This window comes from Mandrillus leucophaeus, unplaced genomic scaffold (assembly GCF_000951045.1).
Source record: "Mandrillus leucophaeus isolate KB7577 unplaced genomic scaffold, Mleu.le_1.0 Scaffold181, whole genome shotgun sequence".
Taxonomy (NCBI): domain Eukaryota; kingdom Metazoa; phylum Chordata; class Mammalia; order Primates; family Cercopithecidae; genus Mandrillus; species Mandrillus leucophaeus.
The window spans coordinates 1,146,904-1,159,081 of NW_012101821.1; positions in this window are offsets into that span (position 1 = coordinate 1,146,904).

Consider the following 12,178-nt stretch of genomic DNA (forward strand, 5'->3'; position numbering starts at 1 on the left):
CTTTTAGTGTTTTAGACATGAAGTCCTTGCCCATGCCTATGTCCTGAATGGTATTGCCTAGGTTTTCTTCTAGGGTTTTTATGGTTTTAGATCTAACATTTAAGTCTTTAATCCATCTCAAATTAGTATTGGTATAAGGTGGAAGGAAGGGATCCAGTTTCAGCTTTCTACGTATGACTAGCCAGTTTTCCCAGCACCATGTATTAAATAAGGAATCCTTTCCCCATTTCTTGTTTTTGTCATGTTTGTCAAAGATAAGATGGTTGTAGATGTGTGATATTATTTCTGAGGGCTCTGTTCTGTTCCATTGGTCTATATCTCTGTTTTGGTACCAGTACCATGTTGTTTTGGTTACTTTGCCTTGTAGTATAGTTTGAAGTCAGGTAGCGTGATGCCTCCAGCTTTGTTCTTTTTGCTTAGGGTTGTCTTGGCAATGCGGGCTCTTTTTTGGGTTCCATATGAACTTTAAAGTAGTTTTTTTTTTTTCCAATTCTGTGAAGAACGTCATTGGTAGATTGATGGGGATAGCATTGAATCTATATATTACCTTGGGCAGTATGGCCGTTTTCACGATATTGATTCTTCCTATCCATGAATATGGAATATCCTTCCACTTGTTTGTGTCCTCTTTTATTTCGTTGAGCAGTGGTTTGTAATTCTCCTTGAAGAGGTGCTTCACATCCCTTGTAAGTTGGATTCCTAGGTATTTTATTCTCTTTGTAGCAGTTGTGAATGGGAGTTCACTCATGATTTGGCTCTCTGTTTGTCTGTTAATGGTGTATAGGAATGCTTGTGATTTTTGCACATTGATTTTGTATCGATTTTGTATTGATTTTGCTGAAGTTACTTATCAGCTTAGGGAGATTTGGGCTGAGATGATGGAGTTTTCTAAATATACAATCATGTCATCTGCAAACAGGGACAATTTGACTTCCTCTTTTCCTAGTTGAATACGCTTTATTTTTTTCTCTTGCCTGATTGCCCTGAAATTCCAACACTGTGTTAAATAGGAGTGGTGAGAGAGGGCATTCCTGTCTTGTGCCAGTTTTCAAAGAGAATGCTTCCAGTTTTTGCCCATTCAGTACGATATTGGCTGTGTGTTTGTCATAAATAGCTCTTATTATTTTGAGATACATTCCATCAATACCAAGTTTATTGAGAGTTTTTAGCATGAAAGGCTGTTGAATTTTGTCAAAGGCCTTTTCTGCATCTATTGAGATAATCATGTGGTTTTTGTCATTGGTTCTGTTTATGTGATGGATTACATTTATTGATTTGTATATGTTGAACCAGCTTTGCATCCCAGCATTGAAGCCAACTTGATCATGGTAGATAAGCTTTTTGATGTGCTGCTGGATTCGGTTTGCCAGTATTTTATTGAGGATTTTCACTTTAATGTTCATCAGGGATATTGGCGTAAAATTCTCTTTTTTTGTTGTGTCTCTGCCAAGCTTTGGTATCAGCATGAAGTTGGCCTCATAAAATTAGTTAGGGAGGATTCCCTCTTTTTCTATTGATTGAAATACTTTCAGAAGGAATGGTACCAGCTCCTCCTTGTACCTCTGGTAGAATTTGGCTGTGAATCTGTCTGGTCCTGGACTTTTTTTGGTTGGTAGGCTATTGATTATTGCCTCAATTTCGGAGCCTGTTATTAGTCTATTCAGAGATTCCACTTCTTCCTGGTTTAGTCTTGGGAGGTTGTATGTGTCCAGGAATTTATCCATTTCTTCTAGATTTTCTAGTTTATTTGCATAGAGGTGTTTATAGTATTCTGTGATGGTAGTTTGTATTTCTGTGGGATCGGTGATATCCCCTTTATCACTTTTTATTGTGTCTTTTTGATTCTTCTCACTTTTCTTCTATATTAGTCTTGCTAGCGGTCTATCAATTTTGTTAATCTTTTCAAAAAACCAGCTCCTAGATTCACTGATTTTCTTCAAGGCTTTTTTGTGTCTCTGTCCCTTTCAGTTCTGCTTTAATCTTAGTTATTTCTTGCCTTCTGCTAGCTTTTGAATGTGTTTGCTATTGCTTCTCTAGTTCTTTTAATTGTGATGTGAGGGTGCCAATTTTAGATCTTTCCTGCTTTCTCTTGTGGGCATTTAGTGCTATAAATTTCCCTCTACACACTGCTTTAAATGTGTCCCAGAGATTCTGGTACGTTGTGTCTTTGTTCTCATTGGTTTCAAAGAACATCTTTATTTCTGCCTTCATTTCATTATGTACCCAGTAGCCATTAAGGAGAAAATTGTTCAGTTTCCATGTAGTTGTGCAGTTTTTAGTGAGTTTCTTAATCCTGATTTCTAACTTGATTGCACTGTGGTCTGAGAGACAGTTTGTGGTTTTTGTTATTTTACATTTGCTGAGGAGTGTTTTACTTCCAATTATGTGGTCAATTTTAGAATAAGTATGATGTGGTGCTCAGAAGAATGTATACTCTGTTGATTTGGGGTGGAGAGTTCTGTAGATGTTTCTAAAGTCTACTTGTTGCAGAGCTGAGTTCAAGTCCTGAATATCCTTGTTAACTTTCTGTCTCATTGATCTGTCTAATATTGACAGTGGGATGTTAAGTCTCCCGTTATTATTGTGCGGGAGTCTAAGTCTCTTTGTAGGTCTCTAAGTACTTGCTTTATGAATCTGGGTGCTCCTGTATTGGGTGCGTATATATTTAGGATAGTTAGCTCTTCTTGTTGAACTGATCCCTTTACCATTATGTAATGGCCTTCTTTGTCTCTTTTCGTCTTTGATGGTTTAAAGTCTGTTTTATCAGAGACTAGGATTGCAACCCCTCCCGTTTTTTGTTTTCCATTTGCTTGGTAGATCTTCCTCCATCCCTTTATTTTGAGCCTACGTGTGTCTCTGCACATGAGATGGGTCTTCTGAATACAGCACACTGATGGGTCTTGACTCTTTTTATCCAGTTAGCCAGTCTGTGTCTTTTAATTGGAGTATTTAGCCCATTTACACTTAAGGTTAATATTGTTATGTGTGATTTTGAATCTGTCATTATGATGTTACCTGGTTATTTCGCTCGTTAGTTGATACAGTTTCTTCCTAGCATTGATGGTCTTTACATTTTGGCATGTTTTTGCAGTGGCTGGTACCGGTTGTTCCTTTCCATGTTTAGTGCTTCCTTTAGGAGCTCTTGTAATGCAAGCCTGGTGGTGACAAAATCTCTCAGCGTTTGTTTGTCTGTAAAGGATTTTATTTCTTCTTCAGTTATGAAGCTTAGTTTGGTGGGATATGAAATTCTGGGTTGAAAATTATTTTCTTTTAAAATGTTGAATATTGGCCCCCACTCTCCTCTGGCTTGTAGAGTTTCTGCCGAGAGATCTGCTGTTAGTCTGATGGGCTTCCCTTTGTGGGTATCTCTACCTTTCTCTATGGCTCCCTTAACATTTTTTCCTTCATTTCAACTTTGGTGAATCTGACAATTATGTGTCTTGTAGTTGCTCTTCTCGAGCAGCATCTTTGTGCCATTCTCTGTATTTCCTGAATTTGAATGACCTGCCTTGCTAGGTTGGAGAAGTTCTCCTGGATAATATCCTGCAGAGTGTTTTCCAACTTGGTTCCATTCTCCCCATCACTTTCAGGTACACCAATCAGATGTAGATATGGTCTTTTCACATAGTCCCATATTTCTTGGAGGCTTTGTTTGTTTCTTTGTACTCTTTTTTCCTCTAAACTTCTCTTCTTGCTTCATTTCATTCATTTGATCTTCAAGCACTGATACCCTTTCTTCCAGTTGATTGAATCGGTTACTGAAGTTTGTGCATTCGTCACGTAGTTCTCGTGCCATTCTTCACAATAGCAAAGACTTGGAACCAACCCAAATGTCCATCAATGATAGACTGGATTAAGAAAATGTGGCACATGTATACCATGGAATACTATGCAGCCATAAAAAAAGGATGAGTTCATGTCCTTTGTGGGGACATGAATGAAGCTGGAAACCATCATTCTCAGCATACTGTCGCAAGAACAGAAAACCAAACACCACATGTTCTCACTCATAGGTGGGAATTGAACAGTGAGAACCCTTGGACACAGGAAGGGGAACATCACACACTGGGGCCTGTCATGGGGTGGGGGAAGCGGGGAGAGACAGCATTACGAAATATACCTAATGTAAATGATGAGTTAATGTGTGCAGCACACCAACATGGCACATGTATACATATGTAACAAACCTGCAGGTTGTGCACATGTACTCTAGAACTTAAAGTATAATAATAAAAAAAAAAGAAATTAGATCCTCCAAATGACAGATTTTTAAATTGCCTTTGAGGATAAATTCATGAGATCTACGCAGAAAATAAATGCTACAGTGTTTCTATTGGCTTCCTGGAAATAATTAAATTAGTTATATTTTAATTAGTTTCTACTATCTGTTTGGCTGCTTTCATCGATTCTATTTTTTTTTTCTTTTTTCTGTTTTTGGTGAGACGGTATCTCGCTCTGTCTCCCAGACTGGAGAGTAGTGGTGTGTGATCTCGGTTCACTGCAACCGCCACTTGCCAGGCTCAGGTGATTCTCCTGTCTCAATCTCCTGAGAAGCTGGGACTACAGATGCACCACTACTATCTTATATATGATCCTTAATAGCATTGTTGGCCGGGCGTGGTGTCTCACACCTGTAATCCCAGCACTTTGGGAGGCCGAGATGGGCGGATCACGAGGTCAGGAGATCGAGACCATCCTGGCTAACATGGTGAAACTCCCTCTCTACTAAAATACAAAAAAAACTAGCCGGGCGTGGTGGCAGGCGCCTGTAGTCTCGGCTACTGGGGAGGCTGAGGCAGGAGAGTGGCGTGAACCCGGGAGGCGGAGCTTGCAGTGAGCCAAGACCGCGCCACTGCACTCCAGCTTGGGCCACAGAGGGAGACTCCATCTCAAAAAAAAAAAAAAAAAAAAAAAAAAGAGCATTGTTCCCCCAGCGATTTCTATTTAGGAAGTGAGGAAACTTTTAAGAAGGTGGAAAGGTACTTTATTTAAACTTGTAAAATATATTTGTGTTACAGTATTTGTAAAATTAATGTGAAAAATAATTTCATATTCAAAGTCTATTGTTTGTTCTAGTTCTTTTGATAAGGGAACTCTAACTAAATTTCAAATGGCCAGTAAAGTGTGAGGAATCGAGACTAGGAGAGAGTAAGGAAATTATTAATAATGGTGGTCCTCTGTTGCCAAAAGGAAAAGTGGTTTGCTTTTGTCATTAATGTAAATTTCATTTGGGAAGATCAAAGGAAAAACAAGTTGATTGAACTTGATAAGAAATATTTACCAGCTTTGTTGATGATATATCCTTGAAAAACGGTTAGTTTTCTTTCAGGTTGATTTATATCCAATATTTTACAAATTTTTAGGTATGTTAAAAATGTAGACAGAATAAGAAAACAAATCAAAATATTATATATGTGTATTTCTTAAATAAATGTGGTCCATGTTCATATTTGACTTTATGTTTTAAAATAGATACTCTTGGCCGGGCGTGGTGGCTCACGCCTGTAATCCCAGCACTTTGGGAGGCTGAGGCGGGTAGATCACGAGGTCAGGAGATCGAGACCATCCTGGCAAACACGGTGAAACCCCGTCTCTACTAAAAATGCAAAAAATTAGCCGGGCGCTAATTAGGCAGGCGCCTGTAGTCCCAGCTACTTGGGAGGCTGAGGCAGGAGAATGGAGTGAGCCCGGGAGGCGGAGCTTGCTGTGAGCCGAGATTAAAAAAAAAAACTCCAGCCTGGGCGACAGAGCGAGACTCCATCTCAAAAAAAAAAAAAAAAAAAAAAAAAAGATACTCTTCCTGTAGTGCTACAAGACCTAGAAGAAGTCTTTTCCAGGAGGCCTGGGACCTGAAGCCAGTTAGCTATGTTGTAGTACTTTCATGAACTCTTATATTTTACATAGGTAGGATTAAGGAAAAATGGATGTTAGAAACCAAGTTTAAAAATTAGGTTTGAGAGTAGAATGTATGTAGAAATTGGGCAGTATTCCTGCTTGCTTTTTCATGGTAAATGGGGAAGAAAAAAAGATTATTTCATGCATTTGCCATTATTTCAGCTGACAGAGGAGTCACCTTCTTTCATTGGTTATAGCTTCCAGGTGCCTACTTTCCTTAAGCAAGGTGGAAACACCCCAAAGCAAGGGACTTGGAGATGTTTGTTTTTATTCACTATACTCTTGTTTTGTTGTGTCAAGGAATCAGAATCCAAACGCAATATTTTTCTTGATTTAAAACATTCCAAACAGGTATTTACATGAAAAACCATTTTAGGTATTAAAAAAAGAGACAGTACTGTACTAAATGTCAATCCCATGGGAACACCCTGTATAGTATACTGATCAAGAAAAGTATCCACCATATTGATTTTTTAAAATTCTTACATAATATACAAAATGTGAATGCTCACAAGAAATAAGACCATTTTAGCAAGCTCCTAAATAGGCTACCTTTTTTTGTTTTCGAGACATGGTCTCACTCTGTCACCCAGGCTGGAGTGCTGTGGTGCAATCTCGGCTCTGCAACCTCCACCTCCCAGGTTCGAGGGATTCTTGTGCCTCAGCCACCCAAGTAGTTGGGATTACAGGTACGCCCCACCATACCCAGCTGATTTTTGTATTTTTAGTAGACACTGGGTTTCACCATGTTGGCCAGGGTGGTCTGGAACCCCTGGCCTCATGTGATCCGTCTGCCTCAGTCTCCCAAAGTGCTGGGATTACAGGTGTGAGCCACCATGCCTGACCTGTAAATAGGCTATCTTAATGACAGTTTTGAGTCTGGAGAATGGAGCTAATGCTAATGCTTATCCTAAAATATAGGCTACTTTAGTGTTTCTGAATCTCTGTGTATGTTTAATATACTAATTGTTCCAACATATATGCTAAATCCACGCTAAGTATATGTATTAGTTCGTTCTCACGCTGCTATAAAGATATTACCTGAGACTGGGTAATTTATGAAGAAAGGAGAGTTAATAGACTCACAGTTCCACATGACTGGGAGGCCTCAGGAAACTTACAATCATGGCAGAAGGCAAAGGGGAAGCAAGTACCTTGTTCACAAAGTGGCAGGAGAGTGAGAGCAAAGGGAGAACTGGGAAACACGTTTAAACCATCAGATTTTGTGAGAACTCCCTGACTATCACGAGAACAGCATGCAATAAACCATTCCTTTGATCCAATTACCTCCCACCAGGTCCCTCCCTTGATTTGGGTGGGAACACAGAGTCAAATCATTTTGGTATATTTATCCCAAAGTAATTCCAGTGTCATCTCTGATCTAATTTAGTTCTGAATACCATTGCTTTTTTACTGTGTGATCTTAATAATTTTTCATTTTTTAAATACAAATCACTTCCATTTATTGAACATTTACCAAGTATTGGATAATGTGTTTTATAATGCATTTTTAAAATATAGATACTTATGTTATTGCCATAATTCAGATATGTTTATTTCACAGATAGATATTGTTCTTTTTTTTTTTTTTTTTTTTTGAGATGGAATCTCACTCTGTCACCCAGGCTGGAGTACAGTGGCACCGTGTCAGCTCACTGCAACCTCCGTCTCCTGGGTTCAAGCAATTCTCCTGCGTCAGCCTCCTGAGTGGCTGGGATTACAGGCGCCCACCACTGCGCCCAGCTAATTTTTGTATTTTTTAGTAGAGAAGGGGCTTCACCATGTTGGCTAGGCTGGTCTCGAACTCCTGATTTCAGGTGATCTGCCTGCCTCGGCCCCCTAAAGTGCTGGGATTACAGGCATGAGCCACCGCGCCCAGCCAATATTATTGTTTAGAATGGACCGGGCATACAGGATACAGCAGTTAATAAAAATGATCTCATTTATATGCAGAATCTTAAAAAGTTGAACTCATAGAAGTAGAGAGTAGAATGGTAGTTACCAGGTGCTGGGAAGGGGGCAGTGGTTGGGAAGATATTGATCAAATGATTCAAAATTTCAGTTACATAGGAGGAAGTTCAAAAAGTCTGGTGTACGACATGATGACTATAGTTAATAATAACATTGTATTTTGAAAATCATGAAGACAGATTTTCAATGTTCTCACCACAAAAAATGATCAGTATATGAGGTAATGCCTATGTTTCACAATGTATACATATTTCAAAGCATCATGTTATACATGATTAACATACAATTTTGTATTTGTCAATTAAATAAATAAATAAGGCAAATCCTTGCCCTCAGACAGCATTCATTCTGGTGAAAGAATTAAACAATAAAGAAAGAAATACATGTAAAAATATGTGTGGCAGTCATTGGAATGCTTCTTGTAGAACACCAGCAACATAATTGGCCAGGAGCCCCAGTGATGCTGTATTCTGAACTCCACGATGCATTGGTGCAGAGGCTGCCTTCACAGGCCACTCCTAGCTAATGACTGACTATGACAGTGCCACTAAGATAGGCGGTTTCTGGGAAACACAAGACCCCCCTGAGTATGGCTGACTGGCTCAGGATCTCCCAACAGCCTTGCTGACCTGAGATTGCATGACAGCCTAGAACACTTGCACGCATTTCCATTTTAGGCCTGCTGGCTCTCCCAGACTTTATTTTTTTTTTTTTAATTTTTATTTTTTGTGGGTACATAGTGGGTATATATATCTCCAAAACATTCTTGACTCCCTCCTCATTTTCTTTCACACATGCATTTCTCCTAATAAAATGCTTGCACATTTAATCTCATCTTCACATCTGCTTCTCAGAGGATCTGGACTAACACATGTTGGGGAGTGATAAGTGCTGTAAAGAAAAATAAAAGCCCAATAAAGGATTAGAAGTGTGCTCTTTTAAATAAAGGTGGTCAGGAAAGGTCTTAGGAGGAGGTGATGTTTGAGCCATATAAATACTTGAGGAAAACTGTGATTTACAGTGTGAAATGAATTGCTTGAGATTACTCATTGATTTGTGGTAAATCAGCATGTAAATTTGTTACTGTGAAGCTGGAACCTTTAAATAAAATTGCTTTAATATATTATTTGTGAGAGATGATAAATGTAATGAGAGTATCTATTTAGATGACAATCCACATCAAACAATTGTGTCTATGTAGACCAAAAATACTTTAAAAGAGGTGAATAAAAAGCTTCAGAAACTATAAAATAATGCAGTTAGCTTTTGTACAGCCTGAATTGTATTTCCTTCCAGCCTACTTCACTCTGGCCTTCCTTTACCTCCATACACACCCCTTCTTTTATATTTATTTTGTTAGTGATGCAGTTTCTTTAATGAGCAATTTCAAAATAGGGAATGACATTTACTTTATCTTTTTTTTCCTTATAACTTTCCAGTCCTGTTTCCTGAACCATCTGCACTGCCCTGAGTTGTCATAAAAATGTTTTTCAAAATGTTACACAATGCAGGCTGGGCTTGGTGGTGCCTGCCTGTAACCCTAACGCTTTGAAAAGCCTAGGTGGGAGGATCACTTTACCAGGCTGTGCAACATAGCAAGACCCCATCTTTAAACAAATTTTAAAAATTAGCCAGATGTGGTAGTGCATGCCTATAGTCCCAATTACTCAAGAGGCTGAGGCAGAAGGATCACTTGAGCCTAGGATTTTGAGCCTGCAGTGGTAAGCTATAACCGGGCCAGTGCACTGCATTCCAGCCTGAGTGACAGAATGAGAAACTGTCTCTTAAAAAAAAAAAAGATTACACAATACAAAATAACAAGCACATTCTTATTTTGATCTGAACTATAAGCTCTTTCAAATAGCTTTTTTTTCTCTCTTTGCCCGTATGTACCAAATCTTCCCACTGAAATCACATTACATTTAGAAGGCAGGGTAAATTTATATCCTGGGTTGCAATCTAGCTTCTCCATTTAAGAAATTCAAATAACCCGTGCTTTTAGTTAATAACATTTTAGTTTAAGCTGTTAAAACTCTTATACACTTTTACTTCCTTTTTTGTTAGTTCAGGAAAGTTTAACTTGTAAAAGGCATTATAATTTTAAAAATATTATTTTATATATTTGCAGTGTGCTTTGATCAGTTAGTTTGAAATGGATTGCCTTTGCTTGTCTTTTGGTAAAAGCATGGCACTTTTCTGCCTTTCATAGAAAGTGAACGGCCCTTCTTGCTACAGAATAGAGTGTGGAGGGCAAAATTATTTTTCATAAGAAAAGGGACAAAGTACTACTTTTCTAAGCTTAATAAAAGACAGTTGTGGCTGAAAAACTGCAATCTTGCCATGTAAGTTTTATCTTGCATAAGCAGCAGAGTGAAGAAATTCCAGAATTAATAATTGTGCTGGTACAGCTGCGTCCTTAGTTGAAAAGTTCAGGCTGTTCTTTTCATACTCACGACTGGACATTTTGCTCCACATTAGCCTTTGCAAGATTAATTGGCTCCCTCCACTTCCAAGCTGCTAAAATATTTATAAATGGGTCTATTTAGAAGATGTAAAATTTAAGGTAGATGCAATAAATGATCACTTTGATCATAAAAATTATTGTCTATATTTGGCTTGATTTTGTAATAACCAATAATTAGTTATTTTTAATTGTCAAGTCCTCTTAAATATTGAGTTACGAGGTGAGAAATAAAATGTTTGAGAAATGATGAAAGGAAGTGGAGAGTTAAAAGCCAAAGATAGTCTTTCTAACCATAGCTTGGTTATTAATGTAGCTGTAGTTATCATCCAGGGGACAGTTGGTAAGTTGATCATCAGTCCTGCCAATGATCTTAGAAGAAATTGGCTTAAAATAGAAGATATAATTTCATGACCCAGAAGTCTATTTAACAGTATAATGAAATCTGAGAGAATTTCCTCTAACATTTTAAAAAGTAGAAAATGTTTTCTTTTGAAGAAGTGGTTTTGGTATGTTATTAACTAGATGATTTCTTTCAGCCTGTCATACATTTCTTAACTCTTTCTTTCTTCTGCTTTCCCACTCTTTCTCCTTAGAAAAGGAAGATTACATAGGTCAAACAGGTGTACAATACTGAGCAGAAATGAGCAGGTTTAATCGGAGTGCACTTTTGTGTTTCTCCAATTTCAAAAGTAAATGTGCATACTGCTGTTTAATTTAGTTTGCTTTCAACACCATCTGAAAGTTCAGTTTTTTTATGAATGCCTGTAAAACTTTGGATGGTGACTCTAAAACTACTCAGTGTATAGATGTATTTGCTCAAAATTAAGATGATAGAGAATTTTTATTATTTTGTCTAAATACTTTAAGGCTGAACTTTATTCTTAGAGAAAAGTTATGAACCATGTGTTCTTAGAACATGTACTTTACAGCCAGACTCACCAACTTCTTCCAATTATGAGCTAGGCTTATTTCAAGTCATGTTGGTTCTCTGAGGCTCAGTCTTTTCAATATAAAATTGAGATTATTTGTAATGCCATCCTTACAGAATAATTATGAAAACACAATGTTAAATATATTAAATTGCCTTTATAAGGAAATGACTAGTGTCTGACATTTAGTACTCCAGCAACAAATTTTCATTTTTACCTTTTTAAAAAATATTTTTTCTCTTTTTTTCCATATCGTATTTATACAAAAGCAGGTGGAAAAAATGTCACGGTCTTTCTGTTGTTGTAAAGAGACTGTCATATTTCTTTTGACTTTGAAAGATTTAGCTATTTTTCAGGTTAATCAAACCCCATTCGAAATTCCTTTTGAATTCTGAATTGTGTAACAACCAGAGTGAAATGTTGGCCTTTCTAAAGGTGTCAGCTGAGATAGAATTAATAGACACTTCCAAGAAAGAAAGAAATACAATAGTAAACAGAAGATTATTTTTTCTTTTCCTACCCAATCTTTTTAAAACAATAAGTATCACTTAGGATTTTCCTTTTTTTTCTTTTGAGACAGAGTCTCGCTCTGTCACCCAGGCTGGAGTGCAGTGGTGCGATCTTGGCTCACTGCAAGCTCTGCTTCCCGAGTTCATGCCATTCTCCTGCCTCAGCCTCCCGAGTAGCTGGGACTACAGGCACCTGCCACCACGCCTGACTAATTTTTTGTATTTTTAGTAGAGACAGGGTTTCACGGTGTTATCCAAGATGGTCTCGATATCCTGACCTTGTGATCCACCCGCCTTGGCCTCCAAAAGTGCTGGGACTGTCATATTTCTTTTGACTTTGAAAGATTTAGCTATTTTTCAGGTTAATCAAACCCCATTCGAAATTCCTTTTGAATTCTGAATTGTGTAAC